Below are 26,200 nucleotides of genomic sequence, written 5' to 3'. Positions count from 1 at the left end.
ATAAATTATAAACTTTCCAGGAGCATTTCCAATAGCCTTTCTATCAGTATCCTTATTGTAATTATCATAGCACAGAACTTGCCTCCATTTTCTAGTGTAAGCTTCAAATCGTATGCGTTTCTTTTCATTCATGGAATTCGTAATTTGCCTGGACCCTGTGTGTCAGGGAATTTTTGAAGCAGCCCTCTATTTCTCAGCAGACCTTTTCTATATTTCTGCTGTCATCAGGTCTTCCTGTGGTGTTTGTTTTTATTTTTTATTTTTTTCAAATCCTCTTAGATCATTCCCATTTATTTCCATATTTATTTATTTATTTATTTCGTCCGATATCACATGAGGGGTCATTTCTTCTGCCTGATAGATTTTCTCTTATAATTGAAGGGAACTTTTGACACACAATACATTTCCTTTTGCAGATACTACACACTACTACAACTGCTACTGCACTGTTTTTGACAGTGACATCCAATGCACAATGGATTAGTATTGCATGGCTCTAGAGAATGTTCACTATTTAACCTACAATGTTTTTAACCTCACAAATATTTATTCTGTTCTTTCTTGGGGGATGAATGGTTTACAGTCAACAGTTTCATGTAATAGTGGGCACGGGGGGGGTAATTTTCCCACTACCCCTGTATTTCTGTACATCCTTTGTAACTTTCTTATTGAGGAGAAGCAAACAGTCATAAATTGAGAGAGCAGGGCCCAAGCAGGAAGAGAGACAGAGAGACAGCTGCAGCTCTGATTTGTCACTAGCCCAGCTTTTCCCTAGCTGGGTAAGTGTGACCAGGGGCTCAAAACAGGGTCCTGGGATTCCACACAGTTCCGTGGCAGCTCCACCAGCTGTCCCTCCAACCCATGCTCCCTTCGTTGTCCATGTAACTATCGATCTGCTCTAGGCATTTCTCACCTTCATATGCCAGAAACTTAACACTTCTCCCTTCCACCCATGAAACTTTGACCTTTTGCTAGGGTGCAAAACAGCAACTCCAATCCAAGTTATTTTCGGGACAAGTGTGTACGTCTCTGTGGGAAGGTGTGTGTGTGTGTGTGTGTGTGTGTGTGTGTGTAAGTGTGCATAAGTGTGTTTCAGTTATGATTACCGCTGTTGTTTCTTTATTCCTGACGCAGGGACTTAGGAACTGGGTTGTGTTATGACAAAGGAAGTTTCCACTGCACAAGTGGTTTTTCAAGTATGAATTGGCACATTGGATTGTGGACTCTGTTGTGCATTCTCCCAGGTGGTCCTCAGATGGGTTCTTTCCTTTGCTATTCCCATGCTGTGTGTAATTTTCTGGGTAGACTCAAAGAGGAGTGGCATGGGGAGCTCAGCTGCATTCTGCTGTATGTCCACAAGGTGGCAGCAAAGACCATAGTTGAGTGTAGTGATTCTGTGGAATGAGGAGAACTCTAGGAATTGTGGCCCATGGACAGCAGGGTTGAAATTGACGTAGAGTGCCCTAGACATCTGTTCTTTCCTGTGGGGTGGGGGGATCCCCCATTTGGCTTTGCAAGTGGAAGGGGTTTCTCTCTTTGTCTGGGATGACTCTACTGGGAGCTTGTGAATCCCTGTGCTCAGCTGCATTCTGCTGGGTGTCCACAAGAGGGCAGCACCAGGGCGGGACTAAGGCTCCATGGGGCAAGTACCCTGAGGCACTGGGCTAGGAGAGTGGCGACAGTGTTTCTGGGTGTGCCCCAAGAGCATGGCCAGCCTAGCGCAGGCAGGCAGTGTCCTAAGGATGGGCCCAGACAGGAGCTGTGGGGGTCGTGTTTGCAGAAACAGGGCCTTCAGAGGATGGCAGAAAGTCCCCGGGGGCGGGCCTCAGAGCCCGTGCCCAATGAGCCTGAGGGGAGGGCCCAGTGGGTATTCATAGAGACAGCTGGCCAATCAGAGTGGAGGAACGTCACCCTCAGGGGCGTGAAGCAAGAGCTGGCCAATGAGAACAGAGGAGGAGTTGCGTGGGCGGGCCTCAGAGAGCAGCCCACCAATGAGAGCCTGGGTGCTGGCTCTGGGTGGGCGTACCCCTGGTGGTCAGCCAATCAGGGTCCAGCGGAAGTGCCTGGGGGGCGGGCCCTCGGGAGGCTGTCCAATGAGCGCCTGGGGCGGGCCTCGTGGGCGGAGCCCAGGAGGCTGGCCAATCATGGGGCAAGGGCGGTGACCTTCCTGGGCGTGCCTTAGGAACTGGCCTATCAGAGGGCGCCCCTCAGACAGCAGCCCGCCAATGGGAGCCAAGAGAAGGCTGGCTGGGGGCGTGTCCCTGGGACACCAGGCCAATCAGAGTCGAGCGGAAGTGGCTGGTGGGCGGGCCTTCCGGAGGCTGCCCAATCAGCGTGCTGCAGGGCCGTGTGGGCGGTGCTCAAGGCCGCTGGCCAATCACTGACTAGGGGCCCGGACCCTCCTGGGCGTGTCCAAGCACACTGGCCAATGAGATTGCTGGTGTGGGTTCTGGGCGTGGCCTAGGCCTCTGGCCTATCAGAGCCTGGCTGGCGCCCTGTGGGCGGGCCTTCTGAAGGAATCCCGCCAATGGGAGCACAGAGCTGGCCTTAAAAGGCTGGGCGTGCTTCCAGGAAATGCGAAGCAGGGTTCAGCCCAGGGCCCTGCCTTGCAGAAGCTGTCTAGTGCGCATGTGTATAACTCCGTTTGTGCCTGTGCCTCTGTGGATTTGTGTGTGTGTGTGTGTGTGTGTGTGTGTGTCTGAGGGAGGGAGAGAGAGAGAGAACAACAGAATCACTGTGGCACAGGTGATTTTGTGCAAAACACTTGGCACATTCTGATTTACAGCTCAATATTGACACCAGGGCAGCTCTCCTTGGCCCTTGGTCACTTTTCTTCTTTTCAGATGTAAAGACACTGAAGAGGGAGAGGTTTTTGCCCTGAGGCTTGCACTGGGAACTAGCAGCTGCCCTGTTTGTGTTGCCAGACTAGGAAACCTGTGGTGCCTGTCCATGTGGAGAGTGTCCTGGATGAGTTCCTTCTCGAGCCTTTTTCGCTCGGTCCCGTTGGAGCTGCATATAGCTAATGATTTGGAGATTTTATTCCTTTGGACAATTCTTTTCCTGATGCAAAGTTTCTCTCCAGGTTTTAGCAATCAATTGTGTGAATGTCACACCAAATCCATTGTAGAAAATGACTACATCAGTGTCCCTCTCTCTCTCTCTCTCTCTCTTTATATATATATATATATATATATATATATATATATATATATATGTATGTAACATGTAGAGGTCTGAAAATATTTTTTAGCTAGAGACCTGCACATCTCTGGATTAAGGTAGCAATGTGGATACACCTGGCCCTTCTGAGCCACAGTCATGAGAGACATCTCACAGAGCCATATCGTATATCACTCTACAAATCTCTCTCAGCACATACTACCACTGCCAAATCATCTACTTCCCTCTTGCTCTTTTTGTCCACCGAGTCTTATCCCAAAACTGTAAATCAAAGAAGAAATAGACATAGTGCAGTTCCCTGCACACAGGACAGGCTGAGGCTGGACCAGGGAGATGCAATACGCCAGCCTGCAGCTTGGCTGGAGCATCACTATGACTACTTCGAATTTGGAGAGGCGAGGGCAGTTTTGGAGAGTGGGCTGCCGGCCAAGGGTTGCTTCTCAGATTGGCTAAGACCTAGATGTTCTAAGTGTTACCTTTCCTCACAAACATAAAATAGCAATGCCACTTGTAAGAAGTATGCATGGGCATGGAGGGTTTGTCTTCAGTGCTCTGGCACTGATCAGCACAGGGCCAGAATTTCAGTCCTTGTCTGTCTCTGTCATTCTGTCTCTCTGACTGTCTCTACGTGCCTTCTTCACTGGGCCCTTACTGGAAGTCAGTGCATGCATCGTGAACTCAGCCTTCCTGGTGTTGAAATTTTCCTTTCATTGCCCTTTGGATTACTTAGTCTCCTGCACATGGTGTAGTACATGGTGTAGAGGGGAACTGCGGAGACAGCGTTGCTGCTGCAGGTTCCAGGCATATGTCCATCTCCAGCTGCAGCTGTCCAGGCCCTCTGTGCTTGACTCCCATTCTCCAGGGCCCTGAGGCTGACACTCAGCCTCAATGCAGCCCTCCTCACCTTCCTGCACAGCGTCCTTGTCCTTATTCCATGAGAGCCCAGGTCAAGAGAAGTGAAACTCGATCCCCCTGGCACACACACTGTGCTTTCCCTCTATTAAGCCGAATGTAAAGGATCTGTGGTACTGATGGCCACACCAGTGTCCAGATTTTCCATGCAAAACGGAAGCTTCCAGTGTTCAGAAAGAGGGTGTTTTGATGGCTGTGAAATGTCTTTTCCAAGTGCCTCATGGTGTTTCAAATCCCTTTGAAACCTGAAGTTCTTTCTTGTATCTAGGGAATATTTTCACCACTGGCCAGAAGGGCCGCCCAACTAGGAGCACAGCTATCCTGGGGTCAGGAGGTCTGCCAGCCTGCTACCTCCTGGAGGGATTCCTGAGTATGTCCTCAGGGCCCAAGTGTAAAAGGTGTTTCCAATTGCCTTTTTTAGCAGCAGCCAGGCCCTCAGGTGAGGGGCGGGGCTGTGATCTTGACTGGAAGCCCCTAATTTGGCCAGTGGAGGCATCCATCTTTTTTTTGTCTGTCCATAGCAAGGGCCCGGGGAGTTTGTGCTTCCTGCAAGCAGAGCGACATTGTATGGGACACTCATGCAAGCCTACTTCTGGGAATCTCTCTGAGTGTGATGTGTGGACACCAGGACACCATGATCAGGGATGTGAGGCCACAGGAGCAATTGCCTTAGCCGGACCCAAAGGGTAGGTGTAAGGGGCCGGGTTCATCCACTATTGTTTGGTTCAACACACTTCCCATCTATGTGGAAACACAGCCCTTTCTGGGTACTTTCTGGGCTTGTAATCTGCTGCCCTGAGCAGTGGACTGAGAGCCTGGAGGCTGAGTAGGCAGCCAAAGGTTACTGGACAGGCTCATGCCCCTGAATTCTGAGGGGTGCCCCAGCTTCCCCCATTGGCAGTGTTTGGATCATAGTGAGGCATGGCATTGAATCGGAACTCAGGAGAGTGAGACATGAGAGTCCCTTTGCATATGCATTCTTGCTTAGCCACAATCTGGGCTAGCTGGCTTGCCCTGACCAGATAGGTTCTCTGTACATAAGTTGCAGGAGAGGCTGGCTCCCTTGCCACCCATGCTCTGAGACTACTACAGGTGATCTCTGAGCACACACAGACACACACAAACAGACAGACACACACACACACACACACACACATTACTGTCAGGTCTGGTAGTAGAGCCTATGGTGAAGGCTGGGGCTGTCTAGGGTCTGTGGGCATGAGAGCTGCTGCCTTACAATCTCTACAAGCCAGGTTTGAACCTGTCATCAATGAACACAGTGTAGGAGGTTTTTGAATTCTGGTCTCTTTCCAACTCATCTATTTCTCTTCTCGCCTTCTCTATCTCTGACTCTCACATGCTCTCACACACTCTGTCTTCACTCATTAATATTTTACTTAGATTCTTATTTTACTGACAGGCCCAGATAGACAAAGAGAGTTACCAGAGCACTGCTGAGCTCTGGCTTGTTGTGTTGGCGATTTCACCTAGGCTACTGGAGCCTCAGTTTGTAAGTCTTTCTGACACAAGCCATATTCTGTCTCCTCATTTCCATGCCAGTATCACTCAGAGTTTATAATAAAGATATACATACATGTATATATATACATATAGATTTATATATCTGTCATTTTTAGAATGTTCGACCTATGTATTTGACCTTCTTTCAGAATTACCACATTTATAACAGCCTAGTTTTTCTGAAATAATTGGCCATATAGTTGGAGCAGGATTCAATACAATTATAAATAATAGAACCTTCCAGTAGCATTTCTAATCGTGTTTCTATTAGCATCCTTATTGTAATTATCATGGCCCAGATCTTCCCTCCTTTTTCTAGTGTAAGCTTCAATACGTATGTGTTTGTTTTCTTTCTCCGGAAATCTTAATGTCCCTGGACCCTGAAGTGTTAGGGAATTTTTGAAGCAGCCCTCTGTCTCTCAGCAGATGGTTTCTATGTTTCTGCTGTCATCAGGTCTTCTTGTGGCTTTTGTCTTTATTTATTTTTATTGTTTCAAGTCCTCCTAGATCATCCCCATTTATTTGCAAATTTATTTATTTAGTCAGGTATCACATGTGGCATCATGTCTTCTGCTTGAGAGATTTTCTCTTATAACTGAAGGGAACTTTTGATGCACAATACATTTCCTGGGGCAAATACTACACACATATGGTGAAGGCTTGGGTTGTCTGGGGTCTGTGGGCATTAGAGCTGCTGCGTGACAATCTCTACAACCCAGGTTTGAACCTGTCATGAATGAACACAGCCTAGGGGGGTTTTGACTTCTGGTCTATTTCCAACTCTTCTATTTCTCTTCTTGCCATCTATGTCTCTGACTCTCACAGGCTCTCTCTCACTCTGCCTGAACTCAGGAATATTTTACTTATATCCTTATTTTATTGACAGGCCCAGATATGCAAAGAGAGTAGCCAGAGCACTGCTGAGCTCTGGCTGGTTTTGTTTGTGATTTCACCTAGGCTACTGGAGCCTCTGATTGGTAAGTCTCTCTGACTTAAGCCATATTCTGTCTCCTCATATCCATGGCAGTATCTCTCAGACTTTATAATAAAGATATACATCCATATACATATATAAATATACATATATATCTCTGTCATTTTTAGAATTGTCAACCTATGTAATTGATCTTAATCAGAATTCACACATTTACAACAGGTTCCTTTTTCCCTACTAATTGGCCACATAGTTGGAGCAGGATTCAATACAATTATAAATAATAGAACCTTCCAGTAGCATTTCTAATAGCATTTCTATCAGCATCCTTATTTTAATTATCATAGTACAGAACTTGCCTCCTTTCTCTAGTGTAAGCTTCAATACATATGAGTTTCTTTTCATTCTCCCGAAATCTTAATTTCCCTGGACTCTGAAGGGTCTCGGAACTTTTGAAGCAGCCCTTGATTCTCAGCAGATGGTTTCTATGTTTCTGCTGCCATCAGGTCTTCTTGTGCTTTTTGTTTTTATTTTTCATTTGTTTCAAATCCTCCTAGATAACCCCCATTTACTTGCATATTTATTTATTTATTTATTTTTTTGGTTCTATATTACATGAGGGGTCCATTCTTCGGCTTGATAGATTTTTCTCTTATAATTGAAGGGAAGTTTACACTCACAATACATATCCTGTCGTAAATACTACACACATATGGTGAAGGCTGGGGTTGTCTGGGGTCTGTGGACAGGAGACTGCTGCCTTACAATCTCTACAACCCAGGTTTGAACCTGTCATGTATGAACACAGAGTGGGAGCTTTTGGACTTCTGGTCTCTTTCCAACTCTTCTATTTCTCTTCTTGCCTTCTCTGTCTCTGACTCTCACAGGCTCTCACTCACTCTGTCTGCACTCATTAATATTTTACTTATATATTATTTGACTGACAGGCCCAGATATACAAAGCGAGTCACCAGGGCCCGGCTGAGCTCTGGATTGTTTTGTTGGCGATTTCACCTAGGTTTCTGGAGCCTCAGCTTTGTAAGTCCCTCTGGCACAAGCCATACTCTGTCTCCTCATAGCCATGCCAGTATCCCTCATAGTTGATAATAAAGATACACATACATATATGTACATATACATACATACATATATATATATATATATATCAGACATTTTTAGAATTGTTGACCTTTTTATTTGATCTGAATGCAGAATTACCGCATTTATAATAGCCTCCTTATTCATAAATAATTGGTCACATAGTTGGAGCAGGATTCACTACAATTATAAATTATAAACTTTCCAGGAGCATTTCCAATAGCCTTTCTATCAGTATCCTTATTGTAATTATCATAGCACAGAACTTGCCTCCATTTTCTAGTGTAAGCTTCAAATCGTATGCGTTTCTTTTCATTCATGGAATTCGTAATTTGCCTGGACCCTGTGTGTCAGGGAATTTTTGAAGCAGCCCTCTATTTCTCAGCAGACCTTTTCTATATTTCTGCTGTCATCAGGTCTTCCTGTGGTGTTTGTTTTTATTTTTTATTTTTTTCAAATCCTCTTAGATCATTCCCATTTATTTGCATATTTATTTATTTATTTCGTCCGATATCACTTGAGGGGTCATTTCTTCTGCCTGATAGATTTTCTCTTATAATTGAAGGGAACTTTTGACACACAATACATTTCCTTTTGCAGATACTACACACTACTACAACTGCTACTGCACTGTTTTTGACAGTGACATCCAATGCACAATGGATTAGTATTGCATGGCTCTAGAGAATGTTCACTATTTAACCTACAATGTTTTTAACCTCACAAATATTTATTCTGTTCTTTCTTGGGGGATGAATGGCTTACAGTCAACAGTTCCATGTAATAGTGGGCACGGGGGGGTAATTTTTCCCACTACCCCTGTATTTCTGTACATCTTTTGTAACTTTCTTATTGAGGAGAAGCAAACAGTCATAAATTGAGAGAGCAGGGCCCAAGCAGGAAGAGAGACAGAGAGACAGCTGCAGCTCTGATTTGTCACTAGCCCAGCTTTTCCCTAGCTGGGTAAGTGTGACCAGGGGCTCAAAACAGGGTCCTGGGATTCCACATAGTTCCCTGGCAGCTCCACCAGCTGTCCCTCCAACCCATGCTCCCTTCGTTGTCCATGTAACTATCGATCTGCTCTAGGCATTTCTCACCTTCATATGCCAGAAACTTAACACTTCTCCCTTCCACCCATGAAACTTTGACCTTTTGCTAGGGTGCAAAACAGCAACTCCAATCCAAGTTATTTTCGGGACAAGTGTGTACGTCTCTGTGGGAAGGTGTCTGTCTGTGTGTGTGTGTGTGTGTGTAAGTGTGCATAAGTGTGTTTCAGTTATGATTACCGCTGTTGTTTCTTGATTCCTGACGCAGGGACTTAGGAACTGGGTTGTTTTATGAGAAAGGAAGTTTGCACTACACAAGTGGTTTTTCAAGTATGAATTGGCACATTGGATTGTGGACTCTGTTGTGCATTCTCCCAGGTGGTCCTCAGATGGGTTCTTTCCTTTGCTATTCCCATGCTGTGTGTAATTTTCTGGGTAGACTCAAAGAGGAGTGGCATGGGGAGCTCAGCTGCATTCTGCTGTATGTCCACAAGGTGGCAGCAAAGACCATAGTTGAGTGTAGTGATTCTGTGGAATGAGGAGAACTCTAGGAATTGTGGCCCATGGACAGCAGGGTTGAAATTGACGTAGAGTGCCCTAGACATCTGTTCTTTCCTGTGGGGTGGGGGGATCCCCCATTTGGCTTTGCAAGTGGAAGGGGTTTCTCTCTTTGTCTGGGATGACTCTACTGGGAGCTTGTGAATCCCTGTGCTCAGCTGCATTCTGCTGGGTGTCCACAAGTGGGCAGCACCAGGGCGGGACTAAGGCTCCATGGGGCAAGTGCCCTGAGACACATTGGGCTAGGAGAGTGGCGACAGTGTTTCTGGGTGTGCCCCAAGAGCATGGCCAGCCTAGCGCAGGCAGGCAGTGTCCTAAGGACGGGCCCAGACAGGAGCTGTGGGGGTCGTGTTTGCAGAAACAGGGCCTTCAGAGGATGGCAGAAAGTCCCCGGGGACGGGCCTCAGAGCCCGTGCCCAATGAGCCTGAGGGGAGGGCCCAGTGGTTATTCATAGAGACAGCTGGCCAATCAGAGAGGAGGAACGTCACCCTCAGGGGCGTGAAGCAAGAGCTGGCCAATGAGAACAGAGGAGGTGTTGCGTGGGCGGGCCTCAGAGAGCAGCCCACCAATGAGAGCCTGGGTGCTGGCTCTGGGTGGGCGTACCCCTGGAGGTCAGCCAATCAGGGTCCAGCGGAAGTGCCTGGGGGGCGGGCCCTCGGGAGGATGTCCAATGAGCGCCTGGGGTGGGCCTCGTGGGCGGAGCCCAGGAGGCTGGCCAATCATGGGGCAAGGGCGGTGACCTTCCTGGGCGTGCCTTAGGAACTGGCCTATCAGAGGGCGCCCCTCAGACAGCAGCCCGCCAATGGGAGCCAAGAGAAGGCTGGCTGGGGGCGTGTCCCTGGGACACCAGGCCAATCAGAGTCGAGCGGAAGTGGCTGGTGGGCGGGCCTTCCGGAGGCTGCCCAATCAGCGTGCTGCAGGGCCGTGTGGGCGGTGCTCAAGGCCGCTGGCCAATCACTGACTAGGGGCCCGGACCCTCCTGGGCATGTCCAAGCACACTGGCCAATGAGATTGCTGGTGCGGTTCTGGGCGTGGCCTAGGCCTCCGGCCTATCAGAGCCTGGCTGGCGCCCTGTGGGCGGGCCTTCTGAAGGAATCCCGCCAATGGGAGTTCAGAGCTGGCCTTAAACGGCTCGGCGTGCTTCCAGGAAATGCGAAGCAGGGTTCAGCCCAGGGCCCTGCCTTGACGAAGCTGTCCAGTGCGCATGTGTATAACTCCGTTTGTGCCTGTGCCTCTGTGGATTTGTGTGTGTGTGTGTGTGTGTGTGTGTGTGTGTCTGAGGGAGGGAGAGAGAGAGAGAACAACAGAATCACTGTGGCACAGGTGATTTTGTGCAAAACACTTGGCACATTCTGATTTACAGCTCAATATTGACACCAGGGCAGCTCTCCTTGGCCCTTGGTCACTTTTCTTCTTTTCAGATGTAAAGACACTGAAGAGGGAGAGGTTTTTGCCCTGAGGCTTGCACTGGGAACTAGCAGCTGCCCTGTTTGTGTTGCCAGACTAGGAAACCTGTGGTGCCTGTCCATGTGGAGAGTGTCCTGGATGAGTTCCTTCTCGAGCCTTTTTCGCTCGGTCCCGTTGGAGCTGCATATAGCTAATGATTTGGAGATTTTATTCCTTTGGACAATTCTTTTCCTGATGCAAAGTTTCTCTCCAGGTTTTAGCAATCAATTGTGTGAATGTCACACCGAATCCATTGTAGAAAATGACTACATCAGTGTCTCTCTCTCTCGCTCTCTCTCTCTCTCTCTCTCTCTCTCTATATATATATATATATATATATATATGTATGTAACATGTAGAGGTCTGAAAATATTTTTTAGCTAGAGACCTGCACATCTCTGGATTAAGGTAGCAATGTGGATACACCTGGCCCTTCTGAGCCACAGTCATGAGAGACATCTCACAGAGCCATATCGTATATCACTCTACAAATCTCTCTCAGCACATACTACCACTGCCAAATCATCTACTTCCCTCTTGCTCTTTTTGTCCACCGAGTCTTATCCCAAAACTGTAAATCAAAGAAGAAATAGACATAGTGCAGTTCCCTGCACACAGGACAGGCTGAGGCTGGACCAGGGAGATGCAATACGCCAGCCTGCAGCTTGGCTGGAGCATCACTATGACTACTTCGAATTTGGAGAGGCGAGGGCAGTTTTGGAGAGTGGGCTGCCGGCCAAGTGTTGCTTCTCAGATTGGCTAAGACCTAGATGTTCTAAGTGTTACCTTTCCTCACAAACATAAAATAGCAATGCCACTTGTAAGAAGTATGCATGGGCATGGAGGGTTTGTCTTCAGTGCTCTGGCACTGATCAGCACAGGGCCAGAATTTCAGTCCTTGTCTGTCTCTGTCATTCTGTCTCTCTGACTGTCTCTACGTGCCTTCTTCACTGGGCCCTTACTGGAAGTCAGTGCATGCATCGTGAACTCAGCCTTCCTGGTGTTGAAATTTTCCTTTCTTTGCCCTTTGGATTACTTAGTCTCCTGCACATGGTGTAGTACATGGTGTAGAGGGGAACTGCGGAGACAGCGTTGCTGCTGCAGGTTCCAGGCATATGTCCATCTCCAGCTGCAGCTGTCCAGGCCCTCTGTGCTTGACTCCCATTCTCCAGGGCCCTGAGGCTGACACTCAGCCTCAATGCAGCCCTCCTCACCTTCCTGCACAGCGTCCTTGTCCTTATTCCATGAGAGCCCAGGTCAAGAGAAGTGAAACTCGATCCCCCTGGCACACACACTGTGCTTTCCCTCTATTAAGCCGAATGTAAAGGATCTGTGGTACTGATGGCCACACCAGTGTCCAGATTTTCCATGCAAAACGGAAGCTTCCAGTGTTCAGAAAGAGGGTGTTTTGATGGCTGTGAAATGTCTTTTCCAAGTGCCTCATGGTGTTTCAAATCCCTTTGAAACCTGAAGTTCTTTCTTGTATCTAGGGAATATTTTCACCACTGGCCAGAAGGGCCGCCCAACTAGGAGCACAGCTATCCTGGGGTCAGGAGGTCTGCCAGCCTGCTACCTCCTGGAGGGATTCCTGAGTATGTCCTCAGGGCCCAAGTGTAAAAGGTGTTTCCAATTGCCTTTTTTAGCAGCAGCCAGGCCCTCAGGTGAGGGGCGGGGCTGTGATCTTGACTGGAAGCCCCTAATTTGGCCAGTGGAGGCATCCATCTTTTTTTTGTCTGTCCATAGCAAGGGCCCGGGGAGTTTGTGCTTCCTGCAAGCAGAGCGACATTGTATGGGACACTCATGCAAGCCTACTTCTGGGAATCTCTCTGAGTGTGATGTGTGGACACCAGGACACCATGATCAGGGATGTGAGGCCACAGGAGCAATTGCCTTAGCCGGACCCAAAGGGTAGGTGTAAGGGGCCGGGTTCATCCACTAATGTTTGGTTCAACACACTTCCCATCTATGTGGAAACACAGCCCTTTCTGGGTACTTTCTGGGCTTGTAATCTGCTGCCCTGAGCAGTGGACTGAGAGCCTGGAGGCTGAGTAGGCAGCCAAAGGTTACTGGACAGGCTCATGCCCCTGAATTCTGAGGGGTGCCCCAGCTTCCCCCATTGGCAGTGTTTGGATCATAGTGAGGCATGGCATTGAATCGGAACTCAGGAGAGTGAGACATGAGAGTCCCTTTGCATATGCATTCTTGCTTAGCCACAATCTGGGCTAGCTGGCTTGCCCTGACCAGATAGGTTCTCTGTACATAAGTTGCAGGAGAGGCTGGCTCCCTTGCCACCCATGCTCTGAGACTACTACAGGTGATCTCTGAGCACACACAGACACACACAAACAGACAGACACACACACACACACACACACACACATTACTGTCAGGTCTGGTAGTAGAGCCTATGGTGAAGGCTGGGGCTGTCTGGGGTCTGTGGGCATGAGAGCTGCTGCCTTACAATCTCTACAAGCCAGGTTTGAACCTGTCATCAATGAACACAGTGTAGGAGGTTTTTGAATTCTGGTCTCTTTCCAACTCATCTATTTCTCTTCTCGCCTTCTCTATCTCTGACTCTCACATGCTCTCACACACTCTGTCTTCACTCATTAATATTTTACTTAGATTCTTATTTTACTGACAGGCCCAGATAGACAAAGAGAGTTACCAGAGCACTGCTGAGCTCTGGCTTGTTGTGTTGGCGATTTCACCTAGGCTACTGGAGCCTCAGTTTGTAAGTCTTTCTGACACAAGCCATATTCTGTCTCCTCATTTCCATGCCAGTATCACTCAGAGTTTATAATAAAGATATACATACATGTATATATATACATATAGATTTATATATCTGTCATTTTTAGAATGTTCGACCTATGTATTTGACCTTCTTTCAGAATTACCACATTTATAACAGCCTAGTTTTTCTGAAATAATTGGCCATATAGTTGGAGCAGGATTCAATACAATTATAAATAATAGAACCTTCCAGTAGCATTTCTAATCGTGTTTCTATTAGCATCCTTATTGTAATTATCATGGCCCAGATCTTCCCTCCTTTTTCTAGTGTAAGCTTCAATACGTATGTGTTTGTTTTCTTTCTCCGGAAATCTTAATGTCCCTGGACCCTGAAGTGTTAGGGAATTTTTGAAGCCGCCCTCTGTCTCTCAGCAGATGGTTTCTATGTTTCTGCTGTCATCAGGTCTTCTTGTGGCTTTTGTCTTTATTTATTTTTATTGTTTCAAGTCCTCCTAGATCATCCCCATTTATTTGCAAATTTATTTATTTAGTCAGGTATCACATGTGGCATCATGTCTTCTGCTTGAGAGATTTTCTCTTATAACTGAAGGGAACTTTTGATGCACAATACATTTCCTGGGGCAAATACTACACACATATGGTGAAGGCTTGGGTTGTCTGGGGTCTGTGGGCATTAGAGCTGCTGCGTGACAATCTCTACAACCCAGGTTTGAACCTGTCATGAATGAACACAGCCTAGGGGGGTTTTGACTTCTGGTCTATTTCCAACTCTTCTATTTCTCTTCTCGCCATCTCTGTCTCTGACTCTCACAGGCTCTCTCTCACTCTGCCTGAACTCAGGAATATTTTGCTTATATCCTTATTTTATTGACAGGCCCAGATATGCAAAGAGAGTAGCCAGAGCACTGCTGAGCTCTGGCTGGTTTTGTTTGTGATTTCACCTAGGCTACTGGAGCCTCTGATTGGTAAGTCTCTCTGACTTAAGCCATATTCTGTCTCCTCATATCCATGGCAGTATCTCTCAGACTTTATAATAAAGATATACATCCATATACATATATAAATATACATATATATCTCTGTCATTTTTAGAATTGTCAACCTATGTAATTGATCTTAATCAGAATTCACACATTTACAACAGGTTCCTTTTTCCCTACTAATTGGCCACATAGTTGGAGCAGGATTCAATACAATTATAAATAATAGAACCTTCCAGTAGCATTTCTAATAGCATTTCTATCAGCATCCTTATTTTAATTATCATAGTACAGAACTTGCCTCCTTTCTCTAGTGTAAGCTTCAATACATATGAGTTTCTTTTCATTCTCCCGAAATCTTAATATCCCTGGACTCTGAAGGGTCTCGGAACTTTTGAAGCAGCCCTTGATTCTCAGCAGATGGTTTCTATGTTTCTGCTGCCATCAGGTCTTCTTGTGCTTTTTGTTTTTATTTTTCATTTGTTTCAAATCCTCCTAGATAACCCCCATTTACTTGCATATTTATTTATTTATTTATTTATTTGGTTCTATATTACATGAGGGGTCCATTCTTCGGCTTGATAGATTTTTCTCTTATAATTGAAGGGAAGTTTACACTCACAATACATATCCTGTCGTAAATACTACACACATATGGTGAAGGCTGGGGTTGTCTGGGGTCTGTGGACAGGAGACTGCTGCCTTACAATCTCTACAACCCAGGTTTGAACCTGTCATGTATGAACACAGAGTGGGAGCTTTTGGACTTCTGGTCTCTTTCCAACTCTTATATTTCTCTTCTTGCCTTCTCTGTCTCTGACTCTCACAGGCTCTCACTCACTCTGTCTGCACTCATTAATATTTTACTTATATATTATTTGACTGACAGGCCCAGATATACAAAGCGAGTCACCAGGGCCCGGCTGAGCTCTGGATTGTTTTGTTGGCGATTTCACCTAGGTTTCTGGAGCCTCAGCTTTGTAAGTCCCTCTGGCACAAGCCATACTCTGTCTCCTCATAGCCATGCCAGTATCCCTCATAGTTGATGATAAAGATACACATACATATATGTACATATACATACATATATATATATATATCAGACATTTTTAGAATTGTTGACCTTTTTATTTGATCTGAATGCAGAATTACCGCATTTATAATAGCCTCCTTATTCATAAATAATTGGTCACATAGTTGGAGCAGGATTCACTACAATTATAAATTATAAACTTTCCAGGAGCATTTCCAATAGCCTTTCTATCAGTATCCTTATTGTAATTATCATAGCACAGAACTTGCCTCCATTTTCTAGTGTAAGCTTCAAATCGTATGCGTTTCTTTTCATTCATGGAATTCGTAATTTGCCTGGACCCTGTGTGTCAGGGAATTTTTGAAGCAGCCCTCTATTTCTCAGCAGACCTTTTCTATATTTCTGCTGTCATCAGGTCTTCCTGTGGTGTTTGTTTTTATTTTTTATTTTTTTCAAATCCTCTTAGATCATTCCCATTTATTTGCATATTTATTTATTTATTTATTTCGTCCGATATCACATGAGGGGTCATTTCTTCTGCCTGATAGATTTTCTCTTATAATTGAAGGGAACTTTTGACACACAATACATTTCCTTTTGCAGATACTACACACTACTACAACTGCTACTGCACTGTTTTTGACAGTGACATCCAATGCACAATGGATTAGTATTGCATGGCTCTAGAGAATGTTCACTATTTAACCTACAATGTTTTTAACCTCACAAATATTTATTCTGTTCTTTCTTGGGGGATGAATGGTTTACAGTCAACAGTTCCATGTAATAGTGGGCACGGGGGGGGGGTAATTTTCCCACTACCCCTGTATTTCTGTACATCCTTTGTAACTTTCTTATTGAGGAGAAGCAAACAGTCATAAATTGAGAGAGCAGGGCCCAAGCAGGAAGAGAGACAGAGAGACAGCTGCAGCTCTGATTTGTCACTAGCCCAGCTTTTCCCTAGCTGGGTAAGTGTGACCAGGGGCTCAAAACAGGGTCCTGGGATTCCACACAGTTCCGTGGCAGCTCCACCAGCTGTCCCTCCAACCCATGCTCCCTTCGTTGTCCATGTAACTATCGATCTGCTCTAGGCATTTCTCACCTTCATATGCCAGAAACTTAACACTTCTCCCTTCCACCCATGAAACTTTGACCTTTTGCTAGGGTGCAAAACAGCAACTCCAATCCAAGTTATTTTCGGGACAAGTGTGTACGTCTCTGTGGGAAGGTGTGTGTGTGTGTGTGTGTGTGTGTGTGTGTAAGTGTGCATAAGTGTGTTTCAGTTATGATTACCGCTGTTGTTTCTTTATTCCTGACGCAGGGACTTAGGAACTGGGTTGTGTTATGACAAAGGAAGTTTCCACTGCACAAGTGGTTTTTCAAGTATGAATTGGCACATTGGATTGTGGACTCTGTTGTGCATTCTCCCAGGTGGTCCTCAGATGGGTTCTTTCCTTTGCTATTCCCATGCTGTGTGTAATTTTCTGGGTAGACTCAAAGAGGAGTGGCATGGGGAGCTCAGCTGCCTTCTGCTGTATGTCCACAAGGTGGCAGCAAAGACCATAGTTGAGTGTAGTGATTCTGTGGAATGAGGAGAACTCTAGGAATTGTGGCCCGTGGACAGCAGGGTTGAAATTGACGTAGAGTGCCCTAGACATCTGTTCTTTCCTGTGGGGTGGGGGGATCCCCCATTTGGCTTTGCAAGTGGAAGGGGTTTCTCTCTTTGTCTGGGATGACTCTACTGGGAGCTTGTGAATCCCTGTGCTCAGCTGCATTCTGCTGGGTGTCCACAAGAGGGCAGCACCAGGGCGGGACTAAGGCTCCATGGGGCAAGTGCCCTGAGGCACTGGGCTAGGAGAGTGGCGACAGTGTTTCTGGGTGTGCCCCAAGAGCATGGCCAGCCTAGCGCAGGCAGGCAGTGTCCTAAGGATGGGCCCAGACAGGAGCTGTGGGGGTCGTGTTTGCAGAAACAGGGCCTTCAGAGGATGGCAGAAAGTCCCCGGGGGCGGGCCTCAGAGCCCGTGCCCAATGAGCCTGAGGGGAGGGCCCAGTGGGTATTCATAGAGACAGCTGGCCAATCAGAGTGGAGGAACGTCACCCTCAGGGGCGTGAAGCAAGAGCTGGCCAATGAGAACAGAGGAGGAGTTGCGTGGGCGGGCCTCAGAGAGCAGCCCACCAATGAGAGCCTGGGTGCTGGCTCTGGGTGGGCGTACCCCTGGTGGTCAGCCAATCAGGGTCCAGCGGAAGTGCCTGGGGGGCGGGCCCTCGGGAGGCTGTCCAATGAGCGCCTGGGGCGGGCCTCGTGGGCGGAGCCCAGGAGGCTGGCCAATCATGGGGCAAGGGCGGTGACCTTCCTGGGCGTGCCTTAGGAACTGGCCTATCAGAGGGCGCCCCTCAGACAGCAGCCCGCCAATGGGAGCCAACAGAAGGCTGGCTGGGGGCGTGTCCCTGGGACACCAGGCCAATCAGAGTCGAGCGGAAGTGGCTGGTGGGCGGGCCTTCCGGAGGCTGCCCAATCAGCGTGCTGCAGGGCCGTGTGGGCGGTGCTCAAGGCCGCTGGCCAATCACTGACTAGGGGCCCGGACCCTCCTGGGCGTGTCCAAGCACACTGGCCAATGAGATTGCTGGTGGGGTTCTGGGCGTGGCCTAGGCCTCTGGCCTATCAGAGCCTGGCTGGCGCCCTGTGGGCGGGCCTTCTGAAGGAATCCCGCCAATGGGAGCTCAGAGATGGCCTTAAAAGGCTGGGCGTGCTTCCAGGAAATGCGAAGCAGGGTTCAGCCCAGGGCCCTGCCTTGCAGAAGCTGTCCAGTGCGCATGTGTATAACTCCGTTTGTGCCTGTGCCTCTGTGGATTTGTGTGTGTGTGTGTGTGTGTGTGTGTGTGTGTGTGTGTCTGAGGGAGGGAGAGAGAGAGAGAGAGAACAACAGAATCACTGTGGCACAGGTGATTTTGTGCAAAACACTTGGCACATTCTGATTTACAGCTCAATTTTGACACCAGGGCAGCTCTCCTTGGCCCTTGGTCACTTTTCTTCTTTTCAGATGTAAAGACACTGAAGAGCGAGATGTTTTTGCCCTGAGGCTTGCACTGGGAACTAGCAGCTGCCCTGTTTGTGTTTCCAGACTAGGAAACCTGTGGTGCCTGTCCATGTGGAGAGTCTCCTGGATGAGTTCCTTCTCGAGCCTTTTTCGCTCGGTCCCGTTGGAGCTGCATATAGCTAATGATTTGGAGATTTTATTCCTTTGGACAATTCTTTTCCTGATGCAAAGTTTCTCTCCAGGTTTTAGCAATCAATTGTGTGAATGTCACATCGAATCCATTGTAGAAAATGACTACATCAGTGTCTCTCTCTCTCTTTCTCTCTCTCTCTCTCTCTCTATATATATATATATATATATATATATATGTATATGTATGTAACATGTAGAGGTCTGAAAATATTTTTTAGCTAGAGACCTGCACAGCTCTGGATTAGCGTAGCAATGTGGATACACCTGGCCCTTCTGAGCCACAGTCATGAGAGACATCTCACAGAGCCATATCGTATATCACTCTACAAATCTCTCTCAGCACAAACTACCACTGCCAAATCATCTACTTCCCTCTTGCTCTTTTTGTTCACCGAATCTTATCCCAAAACTGTAAATCAAAGAAGAAATAGACATAGTGCAGTTCCCTGCACACAGGACAGGCTGAGGCTGGTCCAGGGAGATGCAATGCGCCAGCCTGCATCTTGGCTGGAGCATCACTATGACTACTTCGAATTTGGAGAGGCGAGGGCAGTTTTGGAGAGTGGGCTGCCGGCCAAGGGTTGCTTCTCAGAGTGGCTAAGACCTAGATGTTCTAAGTGTTACCTTTCCTCACAAACATAAAATAGCAATGCCACTTGTAAGAAGTATGCATGGGCATGGAGGGTTTGTCTTCAGTGCTCTGGCACTGATCAGCACAGGGCCAGAATTTCAGTCCTTGTCTGTCTCTGTCATTCTGTCTCTCTGACTGTCTCTACGTGCCTTCTTCACTGGGCCCTTACTGGAAGTCAGTGCATGCATCGTGAACTCAGCCTTCCTGGTGTTGAAATTTTCCTTTCTTTGCCCTTTGGATTACTTAGTCTCCTGCACATGGTGTAGTACATGGTGTAGAGGGGAACTGCGGAGACAGCGTTGCTGCTGCAGGTTCCAGGCATATGTCCATCTCCAGCTGCAGCTGTCCAGGCCCTCTGTGCTTGACTCCCATTCTCCAGGGCCCTGAGGCTGACACTCAGCCTCAATGCAGCCCTCCTCACCTTCCTGCACAGCGTCCTTGTCCTTATTCCATGAGAGCCCAGGTCAAGAGAAGTGAAACTCGATCCCCCTGGCACACACACTGTGCTTTCCCTCTATTAAGCCGAATGTAAAGGATCTGTGGTACTGATGGCCACACCAGTGTCCAGATTTTCCATGCAAAACGGAAGCTTCCATTGTTCAGAAAGAGGGTGTTTTGATGGCTGTGAAATGTCTTTTCCAAGTGCCTCATGGTGTTTCAAATCCCTTTGAAACCTGAAGTTCTTTCTTGTATCTAGGGAATATTTTCACCACTGGCCAGAAGGGCCGCCCAACTAGGAGCACAGCTATCCTGGGGTCAGGAGGTCTGCCAGCCTGCTACCTCCTGGAGGGATTCCTGAGTATGTCCTCAGGGCCCAAGTGTAAAAGGTGTTTCCAATTGCCTTTTTTAGCAGCAGCCAGGCCCTCAGGTGAGGGGCGGGGCTGTGATCTTGACTGGAAGCCCCTAATTTGGCCAGTGGAGGCATCCATCTTTTTTTGTCTGTCCATAGCAAGGGCCCGGGGAGTTTGTGCTTCCTGCAAGCAGAGCGACATTGTATGGGACACTCATGCAAGCCTACTTCTGGGAATCTCTCTGAGTGTGATGTGTGGACACCAGGACACCATGATCAGGGATGTGAGGCCACAGGAGCAATTGCCTTAGCCGGACCCAAAGGGTAGGTGTAAGGGGCCGGGTTCATCCACTATTGTTTGGTTCAACACACTTCCCATCTATGTGGAAACACAGCCCTTTCTGGGTACTTTCTGGGCTTGTAATCTGCTGCCCTGAGCAGTGGACTGAGAGCCTGGAGGCTGAGTAGGCAGCCAAAGGTTACTGGACAGGCTCATGCCCCTGAATTCTGAGGGGTGCCCCAGCTTCCCCCATTGGCAGTGTTTGGATCATAGTGAGGCATGGCATTGAATCGGAACTCAGGAGAGTGAGACATGAGAGTCCCTTTGCATATGCATTCTTGCTTAGCCACAATCTGGGCTAGCTGGCTTGCCCTGACCAGATAGGTTCTCTGTACATAAGTTGCAGGAGAGGCTGGCTCCCTTGCCACCCATGCTCTGAGACTACTACAGGTGATCTCTGAGCAAACACAGACACACACAAACAGACAGACACACACACACACACACACACACACATTACTGTCAGGTCTGGTAGTAGAGCCTATGGTGAAGGCTGGGGCTGTCTGGGGTCTGTGGGCATGAGAGCTGCTGCCTTACAATCTCTACAAGCCAGGTTTGAACCTGTCATCAATGAACACAGTGTAGGAGGTTTTTGAATTCTGGTCTCTTTCCAACTCATCTATTTCTCTTCTCGCCTTCTCTATCTCTAACTCTCACATGCTCTCACACACTCTGTCTTCACTCATTAATATTTTACTTTGATTCTTATTTTACTGACAGGCCCAGATAGACAAAGAGAGTTACCAGAGCACTGCTGAGCTCTGGCTTGTTGTGTTGGCGATTTCACCTAGGCTACTGGAGCCTCAGTTTGTAAGTCTTTCTGACACAAGCCATATTCTGTCTCCTCATTTCCATGCCAGTATCACTCAGAGTTTATAATAAATATATACATACATGTATATATATACATATAGATTTATATATCTGTCATTTTTAGAATGTTCGACCTATGTATTTGACCTTCTTTCAGAATTACCACATTTATAACAGCCTAGTTTTTCTGAAATAATTGGCCATATAGTTGGAGCAGGATTCAATACAATTATAAATAATAGAACCTTCCAGTAGCATTTCTAATCGTGTTTCTATTAGCATCCTTATTGTAATTATCATGGCCCAGATCTTCCCTCCTTTTTCTAGTGTAAGCTTCAATACGTATGTGTTTGTTTTCTTTCTCCGGAAATCTTAATGTCCCTGGACCCTGAAGTGTTAGGGAATTTTTGAAGCCGCCCTCTGTCTCTCAGCAGATGGTTTCTATGTTTCTGCTGTCATCAGGTCTTCTTGTGGCTTTTGTCTTTATTTATTTTTATTGTTTCAAGTCCTCCTAGATCATCCCCATTTATTTGCAAATTTATTTATTTAGTCAGGTATCACATGTGGCATCATGTCTTCTGCTTGAGAGATTTTCTCTTATAACTGAAGGGAACTTTTGATGCACAATACATTTCCTGGGGGAAATACTACACACATATGGTGAAGGCTTGGGTTGTCTGGGGTCTGTGGGCATTAGAGCTGCTGCGTGACAATCTCTACAACCCAGGTTTGAACCTGTCATGAATGAACACAGCCTAGGGGGGTTTTGACTTCTGGTCTATTTCCAACTCTTCTATTTCTCTTCTCGCCATCTCTGTCTCTGACTCTCACAGGCTCTCTCTCACTCTGCCTGAACTCAGGAATATTTTGCTTATATCCTTATTTTATTGACAGGCCCAGATATGCAAAGAGAGTAGCCAGAGCACTGCTGAGCTCTGGCTGGTTTTGTTTGTGATTTCACCTAGGCTACTGGAGCCTCTGATTGGTAAGTCTCTCTGACTTAAGCCATATTCTGTCTCCTCATATCCATGGCAGTATCTCTCAGACTTTATAATAAAGATATACATCCATATACATATATAAATATACATATATATCTCTGTCATTTTTAGAATTGTCAACCTATGTAATTGATCTTAATCAGAATTCACACATTTACAACAGGTTCCTTTTTCCCTACTAATTGGCCACATAGTTGGAGCAGGATTCAATACAATTATAAATAATAGAACCTTCCAGTAGCATTTCTAATAGCATTTCTATCAGCATCCTTATTTTAATTATCATAGTACAGAACTTGCCTCCTTTCTCTAGTGTAAGCTTCAATACATATGAGTTTCTTTTCATTCTCCCGAAATCTTAATATCCCTGGACTCTGAAGGGTCTCGGAACTTTTGAAGCAGCCCTTGATTCTCAGCAGATGGTTTCTATGTTTCTGCTGCCATCAGGTCTTCTTGTGCTTTTTGTTTTTATTTTTCATTTGTTTCAAATCCTCCTAGATAACCCCCATTTACTTGCATATTTATTTATTTATTTATTTATTTGGTTCTATATTACATGAGGGGTCCATTCTTCGGCTTGATAGATTTTTCTCTTATAATTGAAGGGAAGTTTACACTCACAATACATATCCTGTCGTAAATACTACACACATATGGTGAAGGCTGGGGTTGTCTGGGGTCTGTGGACAGGAGACTGCTGCCTTACAATCTCTACAACCCAGGTTTGAACCTGTCATGTATGAACACAGAGTGGGAGCTTTTGGACTTCTGGTCTCTTTCCAACTCTTCTATTTCTCTTCTTGCCTTCTCTGTCTCTGACTCTCACAGGCTCTCACTCACTCTGTCTGCACTCATTAATATTTTACTTATATATTATTTGACTGACAGGCCCAGATATACAAAGCGAGTCACCAGGGCCCGGCTGAGCTCTGGATTGTTTTGTTGGCGATTTCACCTAGGTTTCTGGAGCCTCAGCTTTGTAAGTCCCTCTGGCACAAGCCATACTCTGTCTCCTCATAGCCATGCCAGTATCCCTCATAGTTGATGATAAAGATACACATACATATATGTACATATACATACATATATATATATATATCAGACATTTTTAGAATTGTTGACCTTTTTATTTGATCTGAATGCAGAATTACCGCATTTATAATAGCCTCCTTATTCATAAATAATTGGTCACATAGTTGGAGCAGGATTCACTACAATTATAAATTATAAACTTTCCAGGAGCATTTCCAATAGCCTTTCTATCAGTATCCTTATTGTAATTATCATAGCACAGAACTTGCCTCCATTTTCTAGTGTAAGCTTCAAATCGTATGCGTTTCTTTTCATTCATGGAATTCGTAATTTGCCTGGACCCTGTGTGTCAGGGAATTTTTGAAGCAGCCCTCTATTTCTCAGCAGACCTTTTCTATATTTCTGCTGTCATCAGGTCTTCCTGTGGTGTTTGTTTTTATTTTTTATTTTTTTCAAATCCTCTTAGATCATTCCCATTTATTTGCATATTTATTTATTTATTTATTTCGTCCGATATCACATGAGGGGTCATTTCTTCTGCCTGATAGATTTTCTCTTATAATTGAAGGGAACTTTTGACACACAATACATTTCCTTTTGCAGATACTACACACTACTACAACTGCTACTGCACTGTTTTTGACAGTGACATCCAATGCACAATGGATTAGTATTGCATGGCTCTAGAGAATGTTCACTATTTAACCTACAATGTTTTTAACCTCACAAATATTTATTCTGTTCTTTCTTGGGGGATGAATGGTTTACAGTCAACAGTTCCATGTAATAGTGGGCAAGGGGGGGGGGTAATTTTCCCACTACCCCTGTATTTCTGTACATCCTTTGTAACTTTCTTATTGAGGAGAAGCAAACAGTCATAAATTGAGAGAGCAGGGCCCAAGCAGGAAGAGAGACAGAGAGACAGCTGCAGCTCTGATTTGTCACTAGCCCAGCTTTTCCCTAGCTGGGTAAGTGTGACCAGGGGCTCAAAACAGGGTCCTGGGATTCCACACAGTTCCCTGGCAGCTCCACCAGCTGTCCCTCCAACCCATGCTCCCTTCGTTGTCCATGTAACTATCGATCTGCTCTAGGCATTTCTCACCTTCATATGCCAGAAACTTAACACTTCTCCCTTCCACCCATGAAACTTTGACCTTTTGCTAGGGTGCAAAACAGCAACTCCAATCCAAGTTATTTTCGGGACAAGTGTGTACGTCTCTGTGGGAAGGTGTGTGTGTGTGTGTGTGTGTGTGTGTGTGTGTGTGTAAGTGTGCATAAGTGTGTTTCAGTTATGATTACCGCTGTTGTTTCTTTATTCCTGACGCAGGGACTTAGGAACTGGGTTGTGTTATGACAAAGGAAGTTTCCACTGCACAAGTGGTTTTTCAAGTATGAATTGGCACATTGGATTGTGGACTCTGTTGTGCATTCTCCCAGGTGGTCCTCAGATGGGTTCTTTCCTTTGCTATTCCCATGCTGTGTGTAATTTTCTGGGTAGACTCAAAGAGGAGTGGCATGGGGAGCTCAGCTGCCTTCTGCTGTATGTCCACAAGGTGGCAGCAAAGACCATAGTTGAGTGTAGTGATTCTGTGGAATGAGGAGAACTCTAGGAATTGTGGCCCGTGGACAGCAGGGTTGAAATTGACGTAGAGTGCCCTAGACATCTGTTCTTTCCTGTGGGGTGGGGGGATCCCCCATTTGGCTTTGCAAGTGGAAGGGGTTTCTCTCTTTGTCTGGGATGACTCTACTGGGAGCTTGTGAATCCCTGTGCTCAGCTGCATTCTGCTGGGTGTCCACAAGAGGGCAGCACCAGGGCGGGACTAAGGCTCCATGGGGCAAGTGCCCTGAGGCACTGGGCTAGGAGAGTGGCGACAGTGTTTCTGGGTGTGCCCCAAGAGCATGGCCAGCCTAGCGCAGGCAGGCAGTGTCCTAAGGATGGGCCCAGACAGGAGCTGTGGGGGTCGTGTTTGCAGAAACAGGGCCTTCAGAGGATGGCAGAAAGTCCCCGGGGGGGGGCCTCAGAGCCCGTGCCCAATGAGCCTGAGGGGAGGGCCCAGTGGGTATTCATAGAGACAGCTGGCCAATCAGAGTGGAGGAACGTCACCCTCAGGGGCGTGAAGCAAGAGCTGGCCAATGAGAACAGAGGAGGAGTTGCGTGGGCGGGCCTCAGAGAGCAGCCCACCAATGAGAGCCTGGGTGCTGGCTCTGGGTGGGCGTACCCCTGGTGGTCAGCCAATCAGGGTCCAGCGGAAGTGCCTGGGGTCGGGCCCTCGGGAGGCTGTCCAATGAGCGCCTGGGGAGGGCCTCGTGGGCGGAGCCCAGGAGGCTGGCCAATCATGGGGCAAGGGCGGTGACCTTCCTGGGCGTGCCTTAGGAACTGGCCTATCAGAGGGCGCCCCTCAGACAGCAGCCCGCCAATGGGAGCCAAGAGAAGGCTGGCTGGGGGCGTGTCCCTGGGACACCAGGCCAATCAGAGTCGAGCGGAAGTGGCTGGTGGGCGGGCCTTCCGGAGGCTGCCCAATCAGCGTGCTGCAGGGCCGTGTGGGCGGTGCTCAAGGCCGCTGGCCAATCACTGACTAGGGGCCCGGACCCTCCTGGGCGTGTCCAAGCACACTGGCCAATGAGATTGCTGGTGGGGTTCTGGGCGTGGCCTAGGCCTCTGGCCTATCAGAGCCTGGCTGGCGCCCTGTGGGCAGGCCTTCTGAAGGAATCCCGCCAATGGGAGCTCAGAGCTGGCCTTAAAAGGCTGGGCGTGCTTCCAGGAAATGCGAAGCAGGGTTCAGCCCAGGGCCCTGCCTTGCAGAAGCTGTCCAGTGCGCATGTGTATAACTCCGTTTGTGCCTGTGCCTCTGTGGATTTGTGTGTGTGTGTGTGTGTGTGTGTGTGTGTGTGTGTGT

This window comes from Erinaceus europaeus, chromosome 13 (genome assembly GCF_950295315.1).
Source record: "Erinaceus europaeus chromosome 13, mEriEur2.1, whole genome shotgun sequence".
Lineage (NCBI taxonomy): Eukaryota > Metazoa > Chordata > Mammalia > Eulipotyphla > Erinaceidae > Erinaceus > Erinaceus europaeus.
The sequence above is the reverse complement of the archived record's forward strand: the minus strand, read 5'-3'. Positions refer to the sequence as shown.